The 20,470-nt window shown below is 52.7% G+C and overlaps 1 protein-coding gene across 3 annotated transcripts in view; it reads left to right on the top strand.

The window, feature by feature from the left end:
* The first annotated feature begins 265 nt into the window (after positions 1–265).
* SEMA5B (semaphorin 5B) overlaps positions 266–20,470 on the top strand; it is a 118,250-nt gene continuing 98,045 nt past the window's right edge. For 2 of the 3 annotated variants that reach the window (XM_060150473.1, XM_060150475.1), the window contains exon 1: positions 266–447. The gene's annotated coding sequence lies outside the window, so the exon portion shown is untranslated. The remainder of the gene's footprint in view (positions 448–20,470) is intronic. The other variant, XM_060150472.1, reaches the window with a different exon arrangement.

Genomic DNA, 20,470 nt, shown 5'->3' on the forward strand with positions numbered 1-20,470 from the left:
GGTGGCGCGCCAGCCGCGGCAGGTCCTCTCCAGCACCCTCCTCCTTTTCTCTCCCGCTCCCTTCCCTCTCTCCGCTCGCTCCCAACTCCTCCCCCACCTCTTCTCCCTCCCTCCTTCGGCCCCCTCATCTTCTCCTCCCCGCTCTCAGCCGCGCGCCTGGTCGGGAGCTAGTTGGAGCGCGAGGGCTGCCGCCTGAGCCCAGCTCCGCTGAGCTGGGCGGGTCGGCGGCGCGTCCGGCGGCTGTTGGCGGAACCCGAGGGTGGCGGGCGCGGGCCCGGGTCGCGTCTGCACTGGAGCGGCGAGTGAGGGCCGGGGGCCGTTCTTGCGCGGCCGCCCCATTCCCAGACCGGCCGCCAGCCCTCCTGGGTCGCCTTCGCCGCTCCCTGCCGCCGGGAGCCGGGAGCCGGGAGCCGCTTGGAACCGGGCACCTGCGCCCGCAGCCCGGAGGTGAGTCCCGGGAGCACAGGACGCTTCCCCTGCGCGGGCTGGGCTGCAAGTTGCAAACTTCAGCAACTCGGGTGGGTAGAGGGGTAGGGGCCCGGGGCCGCTGGCAAGTTGGAACCAGGTGGCGGAGGCTGCGGGCAGAGAGGAGGGAGTCCCCGGGCTTCCACGCCGCCCTCTGCCACCTCAGCTTGGGCTCCCTTCGTGCTGCCGCGTTCCCGCCGTCAGCCGGCTCCGGGTCCGGGCTGCACGGGGCCCTGGCCCGGCCGCTGTCGGTGCGTCTGGGCTGCACGCCGCGAAGGGGACCTAGGGCCGGGCCTGGAGGAGGGGACGGACGGTTGAAAGGCTAGGAGAGAGCCGGGCTGAGGCGCCGAGGGTGGCGCCGAGATGGAGGCTCCGAGAGGGCGGACGAGTAAACCCGGTGGAGGCAGAGCGCAGGCGGCGAGGCGCGTGGGAACGCGTGGCCCGCCCGGAGTGTGAAATCTCGCGCTCGGGGACGTCCCTGCTCCGCCGCCGCCTGCGGGGGTCCCCACCGGATTCTTCTCAGACCCCCTGCCCTGGCGGGGCCCTGCGGAGCCCAAACTCTGCCCCGCCAGGCCCCAGATGCAGCCGTCCCGGAGCCCGGCGCTCCCGCCTCGGCGGGCGGAGAGGGGCGCGGCGGCGGGAACGCGGGATGCGAACGGCGCTTTCCTGATTTATTTTTCTCATGGTAATTTGTCTTTGTGGTTGGGCTGCCCATTCACTTTCCGCTCACGTCTTGCGGGAGATCCAGTGAGGAGGGAGGGAGCGGGGGGCGCTCCGGCACAGGGAGAGATGGAGACAGGAGAGGGGATGGGGATCCGAGCCGGGCGGGAGCCGAGAAGGAAGTGGGCGTAGGACCCGCAGAGGATGAAGGCGAGGCTGAGGACACCCGGACGAGCGGAGCCGCGGGCGGGCGGCGGAGGGAGGACAGAGCCGGCCCCTTCTCGAGCGCAAAGTTTAAACAACCAGGAGGAGCCACCTGAAGCGCCCTCCTTGCCTCCTCCCCTTCCCTCGGTGCCCAGTCCTCGGGTTATTCCGCCTGCCCCGCCGCGCCGGGCTGCAGTGGGCCCCGAGTTGGGAGGAGGAAAGGTAACTGCCCTACTCTGCCCCCACCCCTGCGATCCTCTCCAGGTATTCCGCGGTGGTGATGAGAGCAGCCGGAGCGGGGAAGGGCTGCCCGCCCTCGGGATACGCTCTTTCCCGGCCCCTTGACTGAGCGGAACTGGGATTGGGAGGTTGGAAGCTCGCCTGTGTCTAGACCCTACCACGATCCTACCTTCTCTGAGTCCAATCTCCTTCCACATTTCTCAGGCACCTCCACTCCCCCTCCCATCCCCACCACTTCGGCCTCATTCGGCTCCTTCGTCAGCGGCAGCGGCGTCTCCCTCCAGGCCCTTCTGGCCCGCCTCTCTGTCCTCCCCGCCTCTACTTTCCCTCATCCTTTAGCCTGTTCTCTTCCATTCCTTCTCATTTACCGCACTGCCCCCCCGCCCCAGTTCTTCCTGACCTTCAAAAGTGGGCTCTCACCTTTTCTGAACCAGGATAGATGACCTTGAGGAAGGGGAAGAGGGGAACTTGAGCCTGAGAACTGGACCTCACAACTAGGAAAAGGGGGGCAGATTAAGAAGCAGCTTGGAAAAACCCGCCGGTACCCTTCCCCAAATCTAGATTACCAACCGAGGAGGAAGGGGGATAAAATATCAGAGAGAGAGAGAGGGAGTTTGCCACTTGATCACTCTATAGACTACAGATCTAGAAATTACGGTTTTAAGTGATCTAATCTCTATGTGTGCATGTTATCCTGTACTTTGGGGATTGATTGGAACATCCCACAGCCTGGTCCTACCTGTCACCTGCTGGCCCCCTACTCACCCTGACTCAGGGCCCACTAGGATTCTACTGTGAGATGATGAGTTCCTTGAGGTCAGGGGGCCATCTTATCTTATACAAATCTAGCACTTTACATTGATACAAGGTACCAGACTCAGAGGCAGGACTGGAACTCAGGTCTCCTGCCCCCTCCCCACCCAGCCCAGTGGGTATAAACCAGTTTTATTCTTTACAAAAAAAGAAAAAAAAATCCAACCATGACTTTTTGCTTCCCCTGATGTAGTAAAGCCTTATGCAGGGATTGGATGAGAAAAAACTGGAAGCTCACATAGGATGTTCAGGAATCCCAAGGGATATCCAGAAAGCCCTGATCCCTGAGTGTGGGTCTGAAAAGGGGAAGGGGAGCCCCAGCAAGGGGGCAGAGGGCTAGCAGACATTTAGAGAGGATCAGCCTGGCAAGGCTGTAGATTGGTGGATGGAGTGTGTACACTTGGGAAGAAGATGCTCTCGGGTCCAATTCTTTTGAACATTGATCATGATACTCCAGTTCTTAATCTTGGCCACCCTCCTCTATCCCACAGGGAAAGCCCAGAAGATATCAATTCAGGTCAATACCATAGAGTCAACAAATTCACTACTTTCATTGAGGATTGAGGTGGTAGAATGGACACAGAAGGCAAAGGACAAGATCCCTGGTTAGAAGTGCATGTCTCCTTGTTACATAGCCTTAAAGGACTCATATATATAGTTTCAATGCCCCACCACCCACACCCCCAGCAGCTAGATGTTCCCCATGGTCCTCAAGTGTTGGCTCTATTACTGAGTGGACACAAGGTAAATAAGACCAACAGTGGGACTAAACTCACATGTTCACTATTTATCAAGCACCTATTATGTGCCAGGTACTAAAAGCTATGGATGCAACAGTAGATAAGACATGTCTCTGATCTCCAGGATGGAGGTGAATCAGCGTGACTAGGAAAACACAATTACTAGCATTGCCTCTACTGCCGTGATAGAATTTATTGTGGATTTTTTTTCCCATGTGGGTTTGTTCAGGTGACCTGACAGCTAATATGGAGTTGTCCAAAGGACTTGGGGTCTAGGGTTTGGGGGAGGGCTGAGACGGCTAGGATTCCACCACCTTAGCTCTTCCCTCAGCACCAAGTCCCCTCTCCATGCCTCAGATTCCTCACTCATCAAGTGGGGCTGAACACCTACATTGTACCTGTGGTGTGGACAGAGGCAAAGCCAGGTACCTGAAGATCTGAGGAAGAGAACTATTGGGAGGGAGTATTTGGTTATTTATACATCAGTGTCTGAACCCCAGTGAGTCTTGGGATCATCCTTTGCCTCATCCAGTCACCTTGATCACTGGCCTGTCTTCATCACCTGGTGACTCTGTGTGTGTTTGTGTGTGTGTTGGAAATAATGAATGAGTTTTCTTCACATTCAGATCTTTGCATTTGAGTTTAGCCATCACTAAGTTGGTCTTAAATTTATGACAAAGCTTAACTAACTTGTCTTAAATGTATGACTAGAAGCCAAAGCAAGTGTCTTGACTAATGGAGTTTCATTGAATTGACTGAACTGAGCTCTTCTTTTAGAGCTTATGCGGGCAACACGTGGATTTCACTGGCATACTGCTGTATTTTTGTGGACCTCCCTGTCTCTGACTTTTGGTTTGATGACATCTGCCTTAGCTGAGGAGATGGCTCTCTGATGGGTAGTCTGGAAGGGGATCTTTGTGTATGTCACTTTCTATCTCAGATGGAGAAATCTCCTCCAAGATTTTCTTTCTGAAAAAAACTCCCCTATAACCTGCTTAAATGCTAGAAAGTACCAGCTGGGAGCAGAGTTCTGAAAGGGAAGGGGGGTGCCAAACATTCTGTGGTTCTGCCATGTCTGCTTCCCTCCCTCTGCTTTAGTGAGCATGAGAGATGAAAACCAAACCTTGCAGAATGCACTCTTTAATCCTGACATTAGTCAGGGACTCACCAATGAGCAGTGACTACACTTGGTACCTCCAGAGTGGGAAAAGGAAAAAAAGATGGCTTCCTATCCAATTTGCAGCTGGGAACAGTGGGGAAAGCAGGATGAGGAACTTGGGAGGGATGGTGACTGGGCATGGGAGAGTTTGACCTTGAGCACACTTCCCAACAGTTGGGCTTCGCATCCTCCTCCACTCTGACTTGAAACAGGAGAACAAGGATTCCGTTAGGCTTTCCCTGAGCTTTAAAGGCAATGCTGTGTGCTGAGTCCCACCGTGACACTTCCCTCTTTGATCTGCGATTAATAAGGATGACTTAGGGCTTCCCTGGTGGCGCAGGTTCCCAGGTGGCGCCTGCCGATGCAGGGGACACGGGTTCGTGCCCTGGTCCGGGAGGATCCCACATGCTGCGGAGCGGCTGGGCCCGTGAGCCATGGCCGCTGAGCCTGCGCGTCTGGAGCCTGTGCTCCGCAATGGGAGAGGCCACAACAGTGAGAGGCCCGCATAACGCAAAAAAAATAAAAATAAAAAATAAGGATGACTTCATCAGACTTGCACCTGGAACTCGTTTGAATTTGAAGCCTTGTCCATATCATCAGAATGTCTTTGCATTTGAACCAAGAATGTCTCTGGCCTGTTCTGTGATAGGAAGGGCTGGTACTGGAGGATGGCTGGTGACCATCTGTTCTGCTATCCCCTGAGGATCAAATTAGAGGAGATAGGTTTAAATTCCCCAAGGAGGAAGCTGGGTTAGAAACAAGGGAGGCTTCTCCATCTTGAATGGAGATTACCGTCACTTCTTGATTTTCCAGGAGTGGTTCATTTCTTTTTTTGTTAATTATTTGTGGGGAATATTTAGTCTCAGGCCAGTTTCTAGTTACAGCCAGCCCCACTGTTGGAAACCCACCTGATTGCCAGTATCTTCAGAAAGTGCATTGTCCTTTTAGCCTCCACCTGAGCCAAACATCATTAGGAAGGTAAACCCGCTATGTATCAGGTATATGTGTGTATGTAAATATACTCATAGACATTCACATATAAACACAGATACAGTGCATTGCAAAGCTATGTTACAGTTTGATCACCCAGTATTTTGATTTACCTGCGGCACTGTTCTGCCGGAATTGACAGGAGGCTGCCTCTAGGGAAGCAACTTCAGGGAAATGTCGGGTAGGGTAGCAATTTAGATCCATCCCTACTTGCCATCCCCACTGGTCCACCTGAGCCAAAACTCCCTCCTTACTGCTCTAGTCATTGTCCTGAAGGCCCCCCAAGGAGCCCTGCTCTAAGGAGTACAAAAGAGCCTCAGTTGGCCCTTAATTATTCAGGGATAGGTGGATCCAGTGGGTAAAGCACCTGACTCAGGACTCTTATTTCCCTTCTTTTGGTGGCTTGAGTAACTTTATACCTGTAGTGAGAAGCTGGGGAGATCTTATCATTTAATACAAACTTTTGTTCCTAGCAGCCTCTTCCCTCTGCTCCTCTTTCCTCAAGGCACCTGAGGGAAACTAGGAGCCCTCCTGAGAGGCCTCATCCACCCAAAGCAGACTGCCATGAAGGGTCACACCTTGCTCTGTTGGCTGGGGTGTGTTTCTGCCCAAAAGCAGGAGAGAGGAAAATACCACTAGCTCCGGCTTCTGCAGAGTCAGATCCCTGTAGATTTCCCAGCGTCTTGGTTTTCTTCCCTCTCCCTTTTGTAGAGCCACCTGCTCTTGATTTTATGGAGTCAGCTAGTAACCTGGGCCCCATCAAGGGTCTGAGCCAGGAGCAGTGTCCTTGTGGTAAAAGGTCCCAAACAGGTCAGCTCAAAGGAACACTTCTGTGAATGTCCCCAAGGCTGAGGGTCATTTTCCTGCATAGACCAGGTGCCTTGGGGCTGTCTGCTCCCTTTTAGCATCTCTCTAGCTTCCATAGTGGGTCTCTCTTCACATGCTGGGCTCAGTCTAGAGAGCAAGGCTCAAGTGAACTCTGTATACAGGTAACAGTAGCTTGGTCCCACTCAACTCTAATTCACTGGCTCCTTCAGAACCACCTGGAACACCTTGAAAAAATATAGACGACCAGCCCGTTATTAAGTCAGAATCCCTGAGATTGGAGCCTGGGCATTGATTTTTTTATTTTTTTTTAGCTCCTAAAATGCAACCATGGTTGAGAGCCACTGACCTAAATCTTTCCTAGGTTCTACCTGGCCACACGCCAATGGCATGCAGATCCTCCTTGCCCTCAGCCCTTCACAACAGCCAGGTACCAGCTAGAGCTCCTGGCATTCAGATCATAGCTACTGTTTGTGTTCCTGTGTTCTGAATTTAATGACTTTTTATTATAAGCTGATTGTGGGAGCTTCCTTCTAGTGTAACTCCTTTGTGATCATTTTTTCCTTAAAAAGCATTTATAAAAGTAATGCATTCAGCATTTTGGGGTATTTCCTTCTAGATATGTAACAAAATTGTGATTGTACTGTGTTGTTTTGTAGCCAACCCTTTTCATTTAATCACGTATTGTGATAATTTCCCCATGTCTTAAGTATTCTTCTCAAATGGGCTTTTCACTGGCTGCCCGGTATTTCATCTCATGGATGTGCTATAATTTATTTAACGAATCCTGTGTGGGCTGGACATCTAGATTGTAAACCACTTTTCACTGTTATAAACAATGCTGCAGTGAACATCCTTGTCTATAAATCTTTGTGCCTATTGATGATTATTTCCTCAGAGCAGATTTCTAGAAGTGGAATATTTATGCTTCTTTTTAACATGGACCATTTAGACAACTTTTAACTGACTTCCTAGAGCAATAAAAAAACATTCATATTCACAGCTGGAAAAACAAACTATTTTTACTGAACTTTTCTGAGGCATCAGCCTGGCTTCTTCACCCTTATCTGAGCTGAAGGTCAGCATCCTTGACCTAGCCTTGTGCCTGGGCTCCACCTCCAGGTCAGTTCCACAGATTGCTGCCTCACCATTCAGGTGAGCTCCAAGTCTCTCCTGCCCCTAACCGACAGCATCTTTAGTTTCTTCTTAAACCTTCTTAGCATTTTCTTCTTCACACCTCCAGCCCCGGAACTCTCAGCGCTCAGCACTGCCTTCAAGCTACTGTTCCATAATGGCTGTTATTACTGAGCTATTATTATGTACCAGTCAGCTCAACTTATGCTTTATCTCTGTTAATCCTCATGTGCCTTATGTGCACATATTATTTTTGTCTCCACTTTCCACCAGAGGAAACAAAAAACTTGGGAGAGAAAACAATTTGCCCAAGGTCACACAGCTAATAAGTAGTAGAACTAGGATTTAAACCTAGACTGTCTGACTTCAGACCCTACAGACTTAACTGCTCCATATACTTTTCTCCGTTCTTGGCTTATGGTGTCAACAAGCTGTTCACAAATGCTCCATCAGCATCCCATGTACGTATACTGTGACTTTCTCCAGAAGGAGAAGGGCAGTTCTCACATACAAATCGCAGAAGAGTGGGGTTGCTATTCATCAAGTCTCCCTTTTCCTTTTGACCTCCTTGATTCTGTCCTCACGCCTCTCTCCAAGTACCGCACTCCAGAAAACATTTCTTGTCTCCTCACCGACCGGTTGCCAATATCCCAGCGTGTCTTACAGCTGAGAAGGTCCAAGTTATAACATACCCCTATTATAGCTTCCCCACCCATTTGGAAGAATTTGGGTGCTACTTTCGCAGTATGGCTTATAAAGCTGTCAGGGAGGCAGGCATGCTATCGTTATGATAGGGGGAGAGGCAGCCTGACTTCTGTTGGATGTCAAGTACTGCTTAAAGTGGAGGATTGGATTCACTTTAGCATTCTTGCCTCTGTAACCTTGTCATTGCCCCAAAGGTAGAGAAATAGCAGCCCAAACTGTCCTTCTGATTTGATTCGGACCATGACCAAGAACTAGGTGGTGACGTGACAGGGCTTAGATGACAGACACCACATCAGTCTGGCGTTAATGACGGCCAAGGAAAGAAACGACGTGCCCACAGACCTTCCCTAGTCTGTAAGAAATCCGATTTTGGGAAGTATGATCGCATGATTAGGGATTCCAAAAGGGATGATGGTTTGTGACAGGTGAGATTCTGCAGAAGGAAGCTTCACGTTTTTATCCATGACTTGGGTGAAACTGGAGTAAGCGAGCTTATCAGATTTGTTGATGACAAGGCTGTGATGGGCATCTCCTATAAAAGACAGGATATTCAAAATGATCTTGACAGACTGGAATGCTGGGTTTAAACCAACAGGATGAAATTTAACAGGGGCAGATGGGAAGTTGCATTTAGATAGCAGAAATTAATTACTCAAGTTCATGATGGGGGGGTGGGGGCCGACTTGATTAGGCTGCAGATCCTGAGAAAAACATCTGAGGGGTTTAATTGTACGCAGGCTTCATGGGAGCCGACGGGGTGATGGGATTGCTCAGAACAGTACCATCTTAATGGGCACTAAGAGACGGGCAGGGTCCAAATTGGGTTCTCTCTGGTCATTATGTCCTCATTTCTGCACATGGATTTTAGAGAGGACCCTGGCCAACTCAGGCGTGATCAGTCGAGGGCATGCAGGGTCAGGAGGGGATTGGGAAACCCAGCCACAAAAGGCTTAGTGAAGGGAGCCCGTCAGTTTAGAGCGGGTGAAAATCCTGGGGGTCATGGTGGCTGACTGCAGAATAATAGGACTTCCCGTAGAAGAGAACACAGTTCATCCGCCTGGAAGAACCAGAAGACTCCAGAGTGGAAAGTACAGGAAGCTGGATTTGTTCACAGCCTGCATCTTCCCAACCAGATGGGTTCTAGCGAAGCGGCAACCAACTGGCAGTCCTGCCTGGAACGCCGTTGGGGAACTCCTGGCCCAGAGACGGAGGATCGACTGGCAGCATACCTCTGTCTCCCTGCGGCTCTGCGGCTGGAGGGTACCCACTTCCTTTCCTGAATACTGCAGAGCAGTGGTTCCCAATGTGAAGTCCCTGACCAGCAGCATCCACAGCACCTGGACCCTGTTAGGGATGCAGCTGTTCTGGGGCCAACCTACTAATGCGGCAGCTCCCCGGTAGGGCCCAACAGCCTGCCCTTTAGCAAGCCCTCCAGGCCGTTCTGATGCGTGCTGAAGTTTGGGACACTGCTTTAGACCACCCTGGGTGGTTCTTTCTGTCGCTGGAGGCTTGTGGCACTACAGCCTGCAGTCCTCAGCTGGGGAAGCAGTGTGGAACCTTGGAAGGAGTGTGGGCTTGGGGATGAGACAGACTAGGGTTCAAACCCAGCTTGACTGGTTTTGTGTTGTGAGTTTTACATAAGTTCCTTTCCCTCTCTGAGCCTCCTTTTTGTGCTGGAAAACGAGGGAGGGCTAGTTTAAAAAAGGATTAAAGGAGGGCTTCCCTGGTGGCAGTGGTTGAGAGTCCGCCTGCCGATGCAGGGGACACGGGTTCGTGCCCCGATCTGGGAAGATCCCACATGCCGCGGAGCGGCTGGGCCCGTGAGCCATGGCCGCTGAGCCTGTGCGTCCGGAGTCTGTGCTCCGCAACGGGAGAGGCTACAACAGTGAGAGGCCCGCGTACCACAAAAAAAAAAAAAAAAAAAAAGGCTTAAAGGAAGTGGCATAGCTCATGTAGATGCTGGCTGTTAGTGCCAGGTCATCTTCGGAGGGGTCTCATCAGCATCCGCTGCCTTTCCTCCAAAAGTCCATCTTCCCAGTGAGCTTACCTCGAGCCCCTCAGAGAGAAGGCTCCTCTGTATCCCCTCACAGCGCCCACCAGCATGGGTCTCCCTCACGTGAGGGGTCAGTTAACTCTTGGGCTGCCAGTTCCCTCCCTCCTGGACAATGGAGAGCCAGGGCCACTCTCCTTCCCACCCCTATCCAAGACCCCTATGCTTGAGAGCACGTGTGGGTGCATCCTTCCAGTGGACCCGGGTGTTGCCAAACTTGATCTCACGAGGTCTGTTAGTCTAGACTCTCTGCCTTCAGCATGCAACTTTATCTACTAAAGCCATCAATGAAAGGTCTTGGGGCCAAAACATCTCATGGCGGCCTCTAACTTTAAGTAGTTAAGAAGCCTGAGTTGCTGGTGGCAGACAGGCAGGGAATGTGAGTGGGCCCTTCTTGGAGCTGGGAGATTCTGGGGTCACCTCTACAGGTCCCTTTCCGGTGACCAGCTGGTAGAGTCTTCAGTTCCTCAAAGACAAAGCTCATCTCCCCACAGGGTGGCCTAGTTGATTTTTTGGTCAACACGTCTGATAGAAAGTTCTTCTATTTCTCTGTAGTCTGTGTCTCTCCCCATGGGCTCCATCTCTTCCACATGTGGCTATTCCAGGCAAACCCAGTCACTCCCATTGCACAGCTTTTCAAACACTGGAGACCAGTTGCCTTCTACCTCTCCCATACTTCCATTAGTCCTTCTCTGACTTGTCTCTTCATCTCTGGGCATGGGACTCTGAACATCCTCTGACTTGTCTTAAGTTGAGGTCACCAGAGCCAAGTCTGGTCCTCTGAGTGAGGCCCGGCCAGCACACCCTCATGGGTCGAGATACCATACCTTCCATTAACGCAGCCTCATATCTGCCCTGGCTGTTTTTAGAAGCCACGTGGCCCTGCTGACTTTTGTTAAACTTAACAGTCAGTCAGTACCTCCAGGTTTCTATACCACAGTCTGCGACTCAGCCCCATCTCCCAATTTTGTCTTTGCACTTGCATTCATTAGCAACGGCTGCCATAACAAAGTACTAAAACTGGGTGGCTTAAAAGTACTAAAACTGGGTGGCTTAAAAGTACTAAAACTGGGTGGCTTAAGCAACAGAAGTGAATTGTCTCATAGTCCTGGAGACTGGAAGTCCGAGGTCAAGGTGTTGGGAGTATCGGTTCCTTCTGAGGGCTGTGAGGGAGAATCTGTTCCACACCCCTCTCCTAGCTTCTGGTGGTTTCCCGGCAGTCTTTGGTGTTCCTTGGTTTACAGAAGCATCATTCTAATCTCTGTCTTCACCTTCACATGGCCTTGTCCCTGTGTGCCTGTCCGTCTCAAAATTTCCCCTTTTGTAAGGACACCAGTCATACTGGATTAAGGGCCCACGCTACTCCAATATGACTGCATCTTAACTAATTACGTCTGCAACAACCCTGTTTCCAAATAAGGTAACATGAGGTCCTGGGGGTTGAACATACAAGGTTTTCTGGGCGGGAGGGGGGCATGGTTCAACCCATGACAGCGCTGTAGCTTTTTTGCTCTTATGTTTGGAACTCTACATTTCCCCCTCATTTATTTTATGTTGTCTGAATTCAGTCCGCCGCTCCAGCTGATTAAGATGTTTTGAATTCTGACATCCAGTGTATCTGCTGTTGCTCCCAGCTTCAAGTGCTTTTTGTATATTGATCCAAGGACTTGAGATGTGGAATGGGGTGGGATAGGTCAGAGCCCTACAGCACGCACCTGGACCCTTCCCTCCAAGAGGTCTTGAACCATTGGTAAGTACCCTTGTGTACTTACGATCGTGCAACCAGCTACATGTCCCACTAGTTCTGCCACCTTCTGCTTGCTTGCAACAATTTCACAGAGAGCTTGTCACATGTTTTCAAGATCAGCTACACAGGTGAACCCCGTTTCCCTCATCTACCAGCTTGGTGGCCCTGTCAGCGGAGGAGCTGAGCTCTGCCTGACAGGACTTCTTTACTGAACACACATTGTCTGCCCGTGGTCTCAGCTGCCTTTCCCCAGTTCCACCACCCTGCCTTTATCATCTCTGCAGGAATTTTCTCAGGCGGCACCTGGACTCTCCCTCTCTGTGGTTTGCAAGAGCCACCGCAGACCCCTTTCTGGAAGTGAACCCCTCTAGTGCCTGCCAGGTCGCGCGAGAGCCACAGCTGCTCCGAGCCTCATTTGCACGTTCCCCGGGATGCGAGGCTGGGCCAAGTGGCCTGAACTCATTCGGAGCAGCTGGAGCTCTCACAGGCCTTTCGCCAGCCTCAGGCTGGGGAGCCTCCTGTGCCCGAGGCACCCTTCCATGGAACCCCACAGCCTGATGGTGAAGACGGAGAAGACATGAGCTGAAGACAGAAGTGCAGGGCCTGCCGGAGAAGCCCCCCAATCTGGACACCACGTTAGTTCCCTTGCAGCGTTCTTCCCCCTTCCAGCTCCTCTTCCCCACATTGCTCTCATTCCTAAAGTCTCTCCTTCTCTTCTCTCTGTTGCTCTGTGACTCCGTGGGGGTAAGTGCATGGGCGAAAGTGAGGTGTGTGACCAAGGGGCTGACTGGCTGGGGGCAGGGGAGGGGTGCTAGGTGCCGGCTCTCCCATTCACTCGTAGGGTGACTCTGGGCAAAGTATTTCTCCTCTCTGAGGCTCAGCTTCCTCATCTGTGAAATGGCTATCATACCTGCTTCAGAGTGCTGTCGTGGGGATTGAATTAAATGAGTTCCTTTTACTAAAGCAGGTCACCTGGTATAGTATCTGGGGCCTGAGAGTACCAAACAAACCGGTCCTTTTGCAGAGCGGACTGGCCAGCTGGAACCTGATGTGGAGGGTGGGAGGGAGGTGGGGTCACAGCCTGGGCCCTGCATGTGGGGATGGGGGCCAGGATGCAGTGAGGCCATTGGAATGGAGAAGAAGGAGTGAGCCTGAGAGAAATGGGGGAGGAAGAAGCCCCAGGACTGAGCAATTTGCAGAGAGGATGGAGGGTCGTGAGGATTTCCTAGAGTTTACTGAGAGCTTATGTTGTGCCAGGCCATTTAAAATGCTCTGGTATGAAAAAATAAATAAATAAAATAAAATAAAATAGAATGCTCTGGTATGTATCTTAACTCATGAAAGCCCTAAGAGTAGGTATGACTTTATCACCCCCGTTTACAGATGGGGTGACTGAGACGCGGCGATGTTAGGTAACTAGTAAACCAATCCCCAGGCTTCCAACCCAGGCAGGCTGCTGTCTCCCAGCTCGTCGTACTCTCCTCCGTCTGATGCACATGCTTTTCTATTCCCCCTTTCCCTTCATCCATCATGATGACCCCATCCCCGGTTCCATCCTGCAGGATCCTCACAGCATCTCCTCCTCACGATTGAGGGCGTGGGGCTCAAGCCTCTGCCCTTCTCTAAGGACACTTCTCAGGGCACCTTCCATGAGGTTCTAACTCACATCCACGTCCGTTCTCCCCATTCCCACCATCAATCTGTAGAAGGAAGGATTTACGTTTGATACAGGGAAAGCTTCTCAAATATGAACTGCAGGAGAAATTACAACAGCTGATTGAAGGCGACTGTGGCATGGCTTAGCTGGAGATCTTCAGGGCTAGGGTGGAGGGATGGAGGAGGAAGAGGATGCAGGGAGGTGGTGCGGCTGCTGTGTCCTGGACCACTGAGACCCACGGCTCCAGATGCAGGATGAGCGGCGGTGGGGTGCTCCTCCTGGCAAGATGGCTGCCCCTCCTCAGTAACCCATGGCTTTAATTACACTTCACAGCCTGGTCCTGCTGGGAGAGAGGATTGCTCTGAGATTGTCCTACTGGGCTAAATGTCTGAAGCGCTTTCCGCTTCAGAAACTCCTCTCCTTGAGAGGGCAGGGCCAGGGAGGCTCCGCCCAGGTCTGGGACCTGGGTGGGTTAGGAACTGGGGGGACGGGCATGCCTGTGACTGTCCCCTGCTCTTTCCTGCCCTGGTCACCTATCTGGGGAAACCTTCGTGACTGAATTAAGCCTTCTGCTGGCAGACTGGTGCTGTGGCCTCATGCAGGGGCTCTGATAGAGGGAAAAGGAGAGGGGGGCGGAAAGGCACACAGGGGAGAAAGCACAGGTAGCCCTAGGGGTGGATAAATGCCTCCAGCCCCAGGGATTAATTCTGGGGGGGATCTTCTTTGTGTGCTCAAATACAGCTACCATGTGTGACGCCCCACCATGAACCGCTCTCTCGTTTCAGTACTCCTGGCGGCCTATAAGGGAGAGGTTAGCCCACAATTTACACATGAGGAAAAGACCTCAGAGAGGTTAAGAAGCTTACCTAACACCCCACAACTCACAGAGGTGAGGTAACCAGGCCACAGTGAACCCACCTGATCATGGCCTTCTCCCAGTAGCTTGGAACCTGCCTACCGGCTCCTGTGGATCGGAAGTACCAGACAGAACCAGGGAGCTGCGTTTGGTGGTAGAGGGGAGGTTGGAAACGAGGGGGTTCAAGCATTTGGGGTATGCAGTGTTTTTCTGCTAGAACGTTGTCCATAAGTGCCGTCACTGCTGGGAGGCCCAGGGCTCTGGGTTTCTCTGGGTCATTCTGTGTCCTGCGGAGGTGATGGTGAGGCTTTTATGGGAAGCCGTCCTACCCTTCCATAGCACGGCTGTGGTCTCTCTCCCGTCCTCCCCAGTGCTTCTCTCTCTCTCTCTCTCTCTCTCTCTCTCTCTCTCTCTCTCTCTCTCTCTGTCCCTCCCTCCCTCCTTCCCTCCCTCCCTTCCTTCCCAGGCTGGCCCTCTCCTGTGACCTCCGTGGGGCAGCAGCCTGGATGTCTTCCTGAGCCCTCTAGTGACTGCTCCCTGGCCTGCACTTCTGTCAGAAGCCTGTGTCCTGGGTACTTTCTGAGACTCCAGGATGGAACTTTCGGTCACAGGCGGTGTGTGCATGTGTGTATTGGTGGTGGGGAAGGGTTCATTCCACAGAGGCCTGAGGCAGAGTCTGCCATGCTACGGAGGCCCCACCTCCCATGCCAGTGTGAATGCAGAGTCTCACTCTTCTTGCCCAAACTCCAGACTTCATCTCCTATCTTCCCATGTGCACAGGGCATCTGGGTAAATCAATGCCCAGGGTGAGCCCCAGATGTCCCACAGTCCCCCATGTTGGACCCAGACAGCACTGTGCTTCCTCATGTGTGGCAAGGAGGCTGGACTGGGGCAACCACATCTTGGATGCTCAGTGTGCCTGACACTCTGCTCTCTAAACACATGTTCCCTGATCCGCAGAGGACCAGCCCAAGACTTGTTCCCTCATGTTATGGCTGGGGAAACTGAGGCTCTGGTAGTTAAGTAACTGGCCTCAGGTCACACTCTATCTCACTGGCTCTCTCAGTTCCCTTGCAGCCCTGACAGGTGAGGGCTTGCAGGAGGAAGGGGCTCAGCAGCTCAGTCAAGGGGCTTACTAACCACCCCCTCACCCCACTTCTGTGCTTTCAACAATGGCCCTTGGGCCTGTACACTTGAGGGTAGGCTCCCAGGACTGGCTGTCCATGTGAATGGTGCCCCTGCCCCCCATCTTCGAGGGAGTCTCCTCAGTGACAGCCCCAGACTGTCTGGGCTGCACAGCCCAGATGTTCAGCCCAAGTCACACCCCATATTTGTCTTAGAGGTTTGGAGTAGTGAGGCTGGCGAGGGGATTTGGAGAGGCTCGCATCTCAGAAGCTCTGATAGAAATCAAGCTCTACTCACCGCAGGTCTCAGATTTTATCTGTGTTGAGGAGACCTGTTTCATGCGTCTGACACAACCTGGCACCCTTCATGAAGCTGTGAAGGTCGACGGGAGGGAGGCTGGACTTTAGACTGCAGGGTGGCCTGCATGTGTGGGTGGTCCATCCTTCGAGGCATCAGAGAGACCAAGGTTTCTCCTGTTGGGCTTGCTCTGATAGGACTGCGCCAGAATTCTTCCTGGTCCTCAATTCAAAGCCTTGTTTACGTTGTGAGTGGAGATGTTTGCAGTGAACTGGAGACTCACAGGGCTTAGAAGGACCTGGGATGGCATTTAGTGCAGAGGCAGCGGGAGCTGCCGCGGTTCTGGAGTTTCGGCCGTGCCACACTGTGAATTCGGCTTCATGGCCGAGCTGGTCCTTCTCATTGAGTAACAATGGACTCCTCTGGGTGTGGGGAGGTCACAGTCATTCTCAGGATTTTGAAGAGACAGGCCTCTAGTATTCTCATTATCTGGTGATAATAGTTACACTTCCAAGTGAGAGGTGAGAAACCAGGGATACCTGGCCTTGATCAGGTGGGGGTGCTGAGAGGTGAGGAAATGGCAGCATCTCTGTGTTACGATCCACCCCACGTGTGTGTCCATGTGCAACGGGGAAAAGCTGGTGTGGGAAAGAGAGCAGAGGCTGGCGGCGGTGCCCAAGATCGAGCTGGTCTGCGGCGTTGCCCGCTCGGTCCTCTGGGCTCTAACAGCTCTCACCGTAGTGGAACACAGGGACCTTCTTCGAGTTCACAGACTCGACCCCTTGGATAAGGGTGTGTGACGCACAGCTCTTGCCTTCAGGGAGGTAACAGACCCTGGGGGAGGCAAGATGCTGGTTAGTCCCGTAGTCTAGGAGCTCCCAGCATTGGCCACAGCTCTGCCTGCCATGCCTGCAGGGGCCATTCCCTAGGAAGACTCTGGGCCGCTCACCAACTCTTTATAGTCTCAGTGATTCATCTTCACCTGCTCTGGGCTAAATGATGATGATGATACTGACAAAACCCATTTTTTAATGGAGTGCTTCACTGTTGTTCAAGAACACTCACATCCTTATTTTCTTCTCCCAGCAACTGTGACTTCTTTTTACTGAACTCCATGCCAGACGCTGTTCTACTTGCTTTTTGTACGTTACCATATTTAATTCTTACACCAATAAAAATTTGGAATTTGGTACTGTTATACCCATTTTATAGATGAAGAAATTATCCAAAAAGAACATGTCCAAGGCCACACATCTACTAAGAGGCAGTTGCAAACCCTTGTGTCCAGTTCCAAAGTCTGTGCTCTGTCCCGTCACACCACACAGCACCTGCTATCAGTGTGGGTGTCCTGGGAGACTCTGGCCACCATACCCTGGCCTTGAGCCCTGGAATTCTGGACTTGCTGAGTGCTCTCTCCTCACATCGAGCAGAGCTAGACACCTTGGGCACTTCCCTTTTTCCTCCAGGGTGAGCTCTGACTTTCCTCTCCAGACCTGTTTGGGGCTGGACTTGAAGTTGCCCACCCAGAGTGCCCACCATCAGCGGCTGTGGTCTCTCCCTTCCCTGGACATTTGGGGCACTCAGCGGGGGTGCTGTCCCTTCCCATTCCTCCGGCATACTGGGGTGTTTTTTAAAAGGCAAGAATAGAACTCAGAAGGAGTTTCAGAAAGAGAGGGACATGGTGCTCCAGGGCTCCGGGTCAGCAAAACTTCTTGGTCCTCTCCAGCCTTGAGGTCAAGGTTACCGGGAAAGGAGCCCAAGCCATTCCCTTCTCACTCTGGGTTGTCCTGGCACTGGCCAGGGTGGCCACTGGGGGAGGCTATTACTGCCCGAATACCTGCTGTGCCATGCTTTTGTGGGAGGGCACAGATTGGAGCTGGTAGCACTCCCCTGGGGCCCTGACCCCTATTTCCCTTCGTTGTGCCCATTTTGAAAGGGGATGTATGGTTTAACGGTTCTCCTCCCTGGCAGCACATTAGAATCACCTGGCGATACTTTTCAAACTCCTGAAGCCCAGACCCCACCATCAAAGAGTGGTTCCATCTGTCCAGGTGGGGCCTGGGAATCCCTGGATTTTAGGGCTCCCAAGGTGACTCTCGGGGACAGCAGGGAGAGAGCCCAGGGGCACCTCTCTGCCTTGACTTTCAGCACTTGGTGCTGCCTGTGTCGCTTCAGTCCCATGATGCCTCCCTGCTGTGAGCTCCACTCCCAGGGCAGGGAGAGAGCCCAGTTAGTCTTGTGTCCTTTGCCCAGCCCAGTGCCTGACACCCAGGCCTCAGTCCGTGTGTGTTCAGTTGTTAATAAGGGAACTAAAGTCGGAAAACACCCTGGTTTCCCCTCCTGTGATTTCTCTTTCAAAGCATGGATGCTGCATGTTCTCAAAAATGGGTCCTGGATTTTCTATTCCCAGTGGGTGGCGAGGAGCAGGGTCCTGACCCCCTGCAGGGGTTCAAGGTCACTGGTGAGTCTCAGTGGCTGGAAATGGAGCAGGGGACATGGGCAGAGTCTTTGTGGGGCTGCATTTTCTCTCTTTTTTTTTTTTTTTTTTTGTGGTATGCGGGCCTCTCACTGTTGTGGCCTCTCCCGTTGCGGAGCACAGGCTCCGGATGCGCAGGCTCAGAGGCCATGGCTCACGGGCCCAGCCGCTCTGCGGCATGTGGGATCTTCCCGGACCGGGGCACGAACCCACGTCCCCTGCATCGGCAGGCGGACTCTCAACCACTGTGCCACCAGGGAAGCCCCTGCATTCTCTCTTATTTTCTCTCTCTCTCTCACATATGATTATAAGTGTGAACAGAGGTGGTAAATCTGTAGATACAGGGGTGGGAGGTTGTGATGTATAAGGGTTGAGGGAACAAATGTCAGGCTCTGTGTTCATACCTCATCTGTTCACAGGACCCTTGTCCTGCAGAAGAAGCTTGGATAATTGGAACCTGCAGAGATAACATGGGCCCTTCCCTTAGCCCGCAGTCCTGCTCTTACAGACATCTCTGCTGTGTGTTCTTCACCTTGGGGAAGTGAGGAAACGGGAAAGAAAGTCGGAGAAGTCTGTAAGCCTGCTCCGCACACTGGGAGCACCTCCCAGAGAGTGGAGAACGGAGTGTGGGTGCATTGATAGGCGTCCAGGTGAAAACTCCGTTTCATCTGGGGCTGAAATGCTGCACCTTGATTGCCTGCCAGCCACTCTGTCCATAGAGTGATTGCCCGGCCACCGGCCCGCATATCCTGCAGCCTCCTTGAAAACTGGGTGGCACTGATGCAGTGGGCAGCTGTGGGAAGCTCGGGTGTCCTCTGCCCTGAGGTTTGAGCCACATCAAAGTCACACCTGCGGTTGGGGCCAGAGAGCTTCCCCACAGGCTGTCCCCACCCAAATTGCTGGGCCGTGGCAGGCCACCCACTCCAGCTGGAGGGTCTCAACCCGTACCACGGCTCCTGAACCCAGGGCCCAGGGAGACCCCCGCCCAGTGGGTCTACATCCCACCTGCCGCTGCAATGGCCACGCCTCTCTCCCCCAGTCTCTAAACAGGCCCAGTTTGGCCCTTCTCCAAAACCCCGCAACCAGGTTGGCCACTCTCTGCTTTTTCTCTCGTTTGCTGGGTTTTCGAATGTGTGGTCTCTGCCTGGGGCCTCTGTGTAACCTCCCTGCCCAGTTCCCACCGTAGTCTCTTACACTCTGCCGCCGTCACTTTTCCCGAGTGGCTTTCTCTGCGGGCTTCTGGCGACTCAGTCCAGTGGCCAGTTCTCAGTGCTCGGCCCCTAGGATCCTCCACATTTCTCACACTCTGCCCTTCCCTGGCTTCCATCCTGCCCGCCTCCTCCCCCTCCTCCTCGTGCTCTGCTCTGCTCTCCCTCAACCCTGTCCCCTCCCATTCTGATCCCACCCCCGCATCAGGGCCAGGATGAGTCCGCCTGATGCACGCGGCCCTTTCTCCTGGGCCCTGAGCGGTGGAGGACCTCAAACAATCCTTTAACACAGGGGTCCCCAACCCCTGGGCCACGGACCGGTACCAGTCCGTGGCCTGTTAGGATCTGGGCCTCACAGCAGGAGGCGAGCGGTGGGCCATCGAGCAAAGCTTCATCTGCGGCTCCCCAGCGCTCGTATCACCGCCTGAAGCATCCCCCACCTCTGCCCCACGCCCCATCCGTGGAAAAATTGTCTTCCACGATACCGGTCCTCTGGTGCCCAAAAGGTTGGGGACCGCTGCTTTAACAGATACCTACTGTGTGCCTACAGGGGCAGAATGCTCTTCCAGTGCTTGGGAGGGGGAAGAACTGACAAGACCTGCCCCTATGGAGTTTATTTTCTAAGCAGGGGAGACAGAGGAAAAACAATGAACAGAGTAGATCTTATAATGTGTGAGAAGTTGATAAACATGTGGTAGGTTGTTGTTTTACTATTAGCAGAACAGCAATTTGAATATATCCCCAAATATAGAGAACAATACCCGAATTCCCACGTATCCCTTACTTCGCTTCAACAGTCATCAATATTTTGCCTGTCTCGTTTCATCTATTCTCCCCCCAACTTTTGTTTATCCTGGCATATTTTTAAATAAATCCCAGACATCACGCAATTTTATCTGTAGATACTTCAGTGTGCATCTCAACTGATTAAGATGTATTTACATTGTATATAAACACAGTGCTATTGTCAAGCCTAAGCAAACGAACAGTAATTCTTCTGGGACTGTTTAACTCTATTGTGTGGGGCAGTATTGCCTCACCAGGTGTTGGAAGCCCCTTGAGGGCGAGGATCATGATGATAAGAAAAAGCACCCAAAGCTTGGAAACAAGGCAAAAGGA

The sequence above is a fragment of the Lagenorhynchus albirostris genome, chromosome 5 (genome assembly GCF_949774975.1).
Source record: "Lagenorhynchus albirostris chromosome 5, mLagAlb1.1, whole genome shotgun sequence".
NCBI classification, from domain to species: Eukaryota; Metazoa; Chordata; class Mammalia; order Artiodactyla; family Delphinidae; genus Lagenorhynchus; species Lagenorhynchus albirostris.